Source organism: Siniperca chuatsi, linkage group LG5, assembly GCF_020085105.1.
Source record: "Siniperca chuatsi isolate FFG_IHB_CAS linkage group LG5, ASM2008510v1, whole genome shotgun sequence".
NCBI lineage: Eukaryota > Metazoa > Chordata > Actinopteri > Centrarchiformes > Sinipercidae > Siniperca > Siniperca chuatsi.
The window spans coordinates 1834681-1842428 of record NC_058046.1 but is presented as its reverse complement, the minus strand read 5'-3'; positions in this window follow the sequence as shown (position 1 = coordinate 1842428).

Sequence of the window (7748 nt, the reverse complement as noted above, 5' to 3'; positions counted from 1 at the left end):
ACTGAGCACACGGACCGGTCAGTGCAGGCTGACTGGACTAAACTGGAAAACACAGAAGATGGTCAGCTGGTGTGTGTGATGGAGGCTGTGCTGATGTAACACATTTTGGTGAAACAGGAAGTTGCAGCCAGCCTGGAATGTCCTGCTGACACACACATTAGTCATGCGGCTCTGATACATTTGTGTATTTTACCACTTTTCTGCAAATAATCTACACAATCAGTGCCTCATAATTACATGATGTTTTAAGCTATGGATCATTAGTGAAAGTCATTCTGCCTTCACATCCACCAGCTGCTGAAGCAACTTTACCTGAGACGGCTTTGTCTCACCTTCGGCGACTCCAAAGCACTGCTGCCGGATCCAAAAACATGTTCATATCACTGGTAGTCGGTTACTGTAGCTGAATGCGAACATTTCAAAGCACTGTATATATTTAACATTTCATTTATACCGGGTCAGAACTGCCCCTTTTGGGGTACAAACGCTTGTCAGTGGGGCAGAACCTTTAACAGCTAGAAGTCTACTAAAAAGGTGTCCCTTATGTGATGATGAACCCACTCAGAATTGTCACCATCTCTGCAGCTCTACGGAGCTGTTTAGCCTTGTTCAGCTCCTAGTTTTGGTTTTGCGGCACATTTCCTGTCTGGTTCAGTCTCAGTGTTTCCAGCAGCAGCAGCTGTTTTCAGACAAGCTGTTAATAAAACCTCTGAACACAGACAGACTGCTGCTGCTGAACATAGCGGAGCATCTAGCAGCTAAAGAGCCAGATGTTTCAGCAGCTGCTGAACATAGCGGAGCATCTAGCTGCTAAAGAGCCAGATGTTTCCCTCAGCAGCTGCTGAACATAACATAGACTGAGCCAGATGTTTCAGAGTGCTGGAGACCGAACACAGAGCGGACGGACAGAAGACTTTAGGTGGATACAAACACGTCTCCAAAGTAACAAAACTGTGATAATATTTTACAGCTGTGTTTCTGTCCGTCTGTTTGTTTTGGGGTCAAGTGCAACTTTATACAAAAGTATTATCAGATCTGTGGCGTTTTGCTTAAAGGCCCTGAAAACGTATTTTCTCCGTCAGCTTCTTACAAGAGTAACGGGGTTCTACACGAACACACAATTTTCTGCCAACAATAAAACACTTTAGATTATTTTAAGTAAGAGATTTTTGTATTTCTTGTTTTCTCTGAGCTCTTCTCACTGGTCTGAAGTGTGTGGGTTCATTTACAAACAGGTGACATGACGCACTTCTGCACCAATCAGGATTTAGCAACATTTAAATCTGATGACAGTAGGTGAGTTGTTTAGTTACTGTCAGTCAAATCTGATCAAACCACACCCACACAGTCCGGATGAGGCATGTTCTTTTGACTGTTAAAAAGATGTTTGTCTAAACACTGATTGTTGCTTATTTAGTCGTGAATATATAATCTTATAACGAAATACTTTTCACTGGAAAGACTTGAATCCACGTTTTGATTGGCTTTAAGAAAGCTGATTTCAGTTGTTTGGTGCAGTCTGGATGGTCTTACAGCCAAATAACTAGTTAATGGTATCTGATTACACAGCATGCACTGGACCGTCCAGTAATGCTGTCTGTTCACTTTCAGACTCTCCCAGCCTACGTGCCCACGCCGAGGGAGGAATTCTGGGAAACTGGCAAAGCATCATGAGACGATGTGGATGTTCGCTGCTGCTTCAACAACAAGCCTTCTATCACACAAACAAAATGTGTGCGTGTGTGTGTCCTGGACAGAGAAACGAAATTGTTCTGAATGAGGCCAACGAACTAAAGAAGCCCTCCTCTGTCCTCTCTTTCCCTCATTGACAGAAAAACCCATCTCTACTCAGGTTGTTCCAGCAAGTCAAGTGCTCTGCAGGACGAAGGAAACAGGTTTATTACATAGATGTTTTTATAGTCAACAGCAACAACTTAATATATTTTACAAAAAAGATCAGAACCAGAATCCAGGGAGGAGAAAGTGTAAAAACTGAAGGAAAGCCGAGAAGAAGAGCAGCTGCTTCTTTTGGTGTTTTACAATATGAAGCCAGAGGATTTGTCCTGTCCAGGTTAAAGGACAGGTTCACAGCTTCTCAAGTCTGTCTTAAAACAACAGTCAGGCGCCCATATGTGTATTGAGTTACATAAGCTTTTGCTCGCTGTAATTATTCATACCGGCCATTAAAACTATTTAAAGAGCCGATCCTTTAAATGAGAGAGAAGAAAAAAGAAGAAATGTGGAAGAGATTGTACCTTGTGGGTAAAATTTACTAGAAAGTTCTTACACACCAGAAAGTCTTATAGACAAACTCTGATTGTGGAGGAACCAAAACATTCATCGCGTGTACAGAGGCGGGCGTGGAGGTGTGAGGGAGAGACTTCGCTGTTCCCCCTGACAGCACCACCACCAAGTGTTTCTGAATGTGATCGCTGTCTTCTGAATGAGTGGAGCTGGTGAGCGTCTCTGAACATGTCACAGAAGCTGGATGAAAGAAAACGATGATGTTGTTCAGCCGTCATGAGACGCTGCATCGGTCGTCTTCCACTGTGACTACATCCGGTAGGATCGAACCAGCAGCTGCCGTGCCTGACGCTCACCGACGTCCCACGTCTGTCGGGTCGTTCTATAATCAGCGCTGATATCACGTAGTCTAAATTTAAACTAAACAACAAAATACATGGTTTGTCCATGCCCTCTAGAACGGCACAAAGAGGCGTTTCCTGATCGCCTCTATCAGCAGGACGACATCTTTTGTCTGTGCCTCTTAAAACTGTTTCATATCACTGTTTAAAGTCCGATGACTGTTGACTCATCCATCCACCGCGACCTCGCTTTATAAAACCATCACCTGGCTTCCTCCGTTACCCCTGTCATAATTCCTATGGCCGCTAGAGGGCGCTGTCACTTTAACAGTCAGTTTGGCTTCAGAGCTTTAAATCTGCACTGACCGCTTCAAAGGTTTGAGTCTTACACCTCTGACAGCACCCATCTGGGATGTTTGGCTTGGTCTGACTGGTGTGGGTGTGGTCTGTTTTACTTGAGACCACACCTGGCACTGTGATGTGCAACGCTACATGAGCAGTTGAGTAGTAGTAGCCTCCAGATCTGTCCAGGCTACTACAGGATGGGAACTCTTAAAAGGGGTTTGATTGAAGCAGCGGCTCACATGGCTGGTCTCCATGGAGACAAGCTTGTTTAATTGCTCAGTGTGTTGTTAAGGTGTGTTCACTGCTATCATACACAAAGCCACCTATTTACACACCCACCCACACTGTGTCATAAAGGATGTGGAGGAGATAACACAGCGCTGAGCGGAAACCGTCAGCTCTGATAAATCTTCCTCACTAGATGATTGTTTTCAACGGTTTTAACCAAAATAAATAAATAACTATGTTGTTTCTGGAAAGTTCACGTATTTGCACAAACGCATTCCCGTTCAGCTCTGACGTACTGAGACAGCAGTACAAGTTTCAGGGGTGAATATCTCAAAACCTCAGCGCATAAAACCAAAACTATCCTCAGGGTCAAGTGAGGAAAAGGGGTTTTCTTAGAGGAGAAACTGCAGCTGATCAGCGACAAACACTATCAGCTGGTTCTGTGTTTTCCTGGACTCACTCTGAAATTACAATGGTAACTGAAAGAAGAGGTTACAGTTGTGTTGGATAATTAGCGCCGGGTCAAAACTGCCCAAAAATAAGAAGAACGTGACATCTCGGAGTAGCGTTTTGGTCAACTTGCAGAGCAATCAGCCACAAACGGAGTCTCTGTCATCCGGTCGCGTTCGTTGATGAAAACTGCACAGTGTGCGTCTCGTCATTTCATTCTTGCAGTTCGGAACTCGTTTGCTAGTACATTGAGCGCGAACACACGCTAAAGGGAAAGCTATACACAGCCTCAGAGTTGCCCCGGATGTAGACGTCTATACAGTTAGCCATAATGGCTGTTTCTGTGTTTAGTTTTGGCCAGAATCAGACAAGCACTTGAAAAATAAACGTACTTTTTTGTTTTAAAGCTGCAGGAGGCTCGAGCAGCTCACCCCGATGTACGCTATTTTGTTTTGTATTCCCAGAATCTCTACGAGTTACGAGCTAAGTGGCGAGTGCAAAGTTGGCACGACCCATAGATCCACAGTAGCCACATTTATGGAAAATACGGCAGGTTGAAATAAACAGGAATTATCCTTTAGGTCCATTTTTAGTCATAATAGTGGAATGACTCCAGAGATGACAACGTCGACTGGATGCATCGGCACAAACTTTTGGCCCCCAGATGACGATTCTTAATGACCCCGACATTGATGGTTTGAGTGAAATGTCTCGTTAACTGCATATTTAGTCAATTGAAATTTTGTACAGACCTTCAGGATGAACTGTAATAACTCTGGTGATCCTCTGACTTTTCCTCTAGCGCCACCATCAGGTCGACATGTTAACGTGACCAAATACCTGCAGAGCTGATGATCAGCCTCAGCTGCACTCTGTGTTTACTACTAATTAGTAAATGTTAGCATGCTAACACACTAAGCTAAGATGGTGAACATTGTAAACATATCTGCTTAACATGTTAGCGTGCTGACTTTAGCATTTAGCTAGAAACATTGCTGTGTCTGAGTACAGCCTCAGAGCTGCTAGCATGGCTGTAACTCCAAGTCTTGTTATAAATATACTTCGACTGCTTTTAAAGCATAGAAATAATTGTTTTTTGACATAGCACATGAACACACAGTGAGAAGTGCCAAGAAATATATTGCAAGTATACTAGTGATACATTAAGATTTTCCATATTTCTACCTAAACACGCTTCATAAACTCGTATACTTCCAATATGGAAAATAATTTCTCACTTATGGCGATTGCAAGACAAAGAAATGTTATGCTGATGTTTGACGAGGAAGGAGAAGTGCTTCAACATCCCAACGGAGCTGCTGCTGCCTCACTCGCCATCTGACCGTAGCGGCGGTTCAGAAGGGGCTCGGCCGAACTGGAAGTCGCGGGACTTTAAAACGCACCTTTGTGCCGAGTTTAAAGTGACTTGATGCGCTCCTGCCCACACAGGGGAGTCACAGGAACGCCACATAAAATGCTGTCGCTTTGTTTTTCCTCAGACGCTGCTAATGAAGGAAACTGGAATCATCTCAGATTTCTAATTTCTAACTATCACTGAATACTGAGGAAAGACTACTCGGAAAACATAGCCTGTTCTATCATTCAAAGTCTAGTTGCACTTTTGACTTTACAGATTTCTGTCAAATAAACTAGTAAAATAGATAAATAAATGACCTCTAATCTGACTCATGACGCTCTGAACATACGTGAACATTTCTAACACAGGAAGACAAACTATGTTGCTGTTTTTAACTAGTTCTCAGACCAAAAACACATTTTATTATTTAAAAGAAAGTAAACTTCTTCAACCAGGTTGTTTCCACGGGAGTGACCTGGTCAGTTTTCCACTCGTGTGGAAACAAACCTGGATGCAGATGATTTCTGTCCACGTTGTATCTGTATGTATGTTAATGTATTCCCACACCTCTCACATTTAATTCACTAAACTTCAGAGAACATTACATTGACTTACCCTAACCACTACATGATTAACCTTGACCCTTACCTAAACTTACCCTAACCCTTAAACCAAGTCCTCTAAAATGTAATGATTTACGTTAAGGGGACGAGTCCCCACAATGTCACTGTAAACAGATTTATGTCCCCACAACATGACACACACACACACACACACGTTGGTGTCACTATCCCCGTGGGGGCAGTCATTGACATGATGCTTTCTTTAGCCCCTAACCTGAACCCTAAAACCAAATCTTAACCCTCAAAAAGCAGTTTCCACAGGTTAGTGTGCATGCAGCTTAAAGTCCCCACCGGGATAGAAGAACATGACACGCACACACTGATGCTACAGCTCCACCTGCTGGGTGAATAAAGGTTTAAATCAGAGAGGATTAGGGAAGGGATTTTTTTATTGAACAAAGACTTGACAAAATCTTTTAAAAGGTGTCCCTTTAATAATTAAAAACACAGGTATGATCACTCGTGTTTTAAATAGATTCAGATGTTACTGATCCGAGTCCTCGTCCTGCAGGAGACCGTTGGCTTTACCTTTGTTAATAACTTTGCTCACATCATGTGCATCATCCTCTCTGAACGCCTCCTACGTGCATACAGAGGTTCTGTAGTCCTGGTCCTGCCAGCGCTTTGCAGCTTAACATCTTTTCTGATCATTTTCTGCACACGTTTGCATTTTATTTACCCAATATTGTCACTTTGTCTTCTATTACTATTATTTCTTCGGCTCTGTTTTCCCTCACCTGAACCGCGGGTCTAAGGACGGAGGGGGATGTAAGCTGTGCAGACTGTAAAGCCCTTTAAGGCAAATTTGTGATTTTGGGCTGTATAAACAAAATGCACGACCTTGTGGCAGTAAACATTGCACAGGTCCGTTCTCTACCAGCAGAGGGAGACTTTATTACTGTAGACGGTTTGCTGACGTATGCATTGCAAACAGACAGTTGTGAATTCTGTCAGCACCTGCACTGGGTTGAAGAAAGTTATTATAGTTTGATTTGTCTCTCCTGCCAGTACTTCATCTCTAACTCACAGCTGGACCCAGCCTTAGCTCCACGTTTACAAACCTGCAGAACTTTATTATAAATTGTATATACAGAATACAGTTTGAGACACTAACTTTACTTTTAACGTTTAAAAGAAACTTAAACTCTAGATTTTCCTCTAAGATTTCCCCTTTCAAAAGGTTTGATCAGTTCAACTAAAAAACGTGAAAAAGACAAACTGTATAATTCAAAAAAGGAATTTATTCAAGTTTAACACGAGACAAACATGGTGAGAGTGTAAGCTTTGCTAAAACAGTTATAAAATATAATGTATAAAATTATTTATTTTTTACATTGAGTCTAAAACACACAGTACACAACAGAACAAAACATTGTTTTAAAATGTATTTTCCCCTCAGATGCAGTCTTAAACCGTCACATAACGTATTTGTAACTGAAGGTAAATAATCTTTTAAAATACATATTTTAATGGACGACGTTCCGTGGCGGCACAATGAAGGTAGTTTCTGATTTCAGGTCGAGTTTGATTTGCAAGTCAAAGTGTTCTTGGGAAAAGTTTTGCAGTTCTCTCATTTTCAGCTGAGCACAAGAAGAAAATTCATGGTTGTTTTTAATATAACATGCGTCACTGTGATCTTTGATTGGCCGGTTAAAACATGATTAAGTTTCCAACTGAGCAGGATTCGGTTGGATCAGACAGCGTCCCTCTGCGCTTGATACCAGTGCAGCACTCGGGGAGCGTCCCGCAACTCGCAGCCTCCTGCGGGTGCAACAGAGCAGCTGGCAGGCTGGATGCTCTCTGAGCCTCATACTGACACAAACGTCAGCTTTCAAACTTTGAGAGCTTATTTCAGGCACACGACTGCCTCATGATTTCAACCAGACAAGGTTCTGCTTTATTTTAAAAGATTCAAGTCTCCAGATCTACAAATAAAATTCTCTACATGCAGGTACTTTTGGTTTTATTCGTCCAAGTTTTCAGATATTGTCAGATTTCTGCCTCCACATCTAATACAATGGAGGATAATGGAATTTAATGTGGGTTGCTCACAGTATTGAAAAACAACATTTATCCAGAGTAATGAGGCGCCATTTCTGGGAAGACATTCTTAAACAAAACTCCATTCACCTCCATTTTATTGGGGCGGAGGCAGAAGTC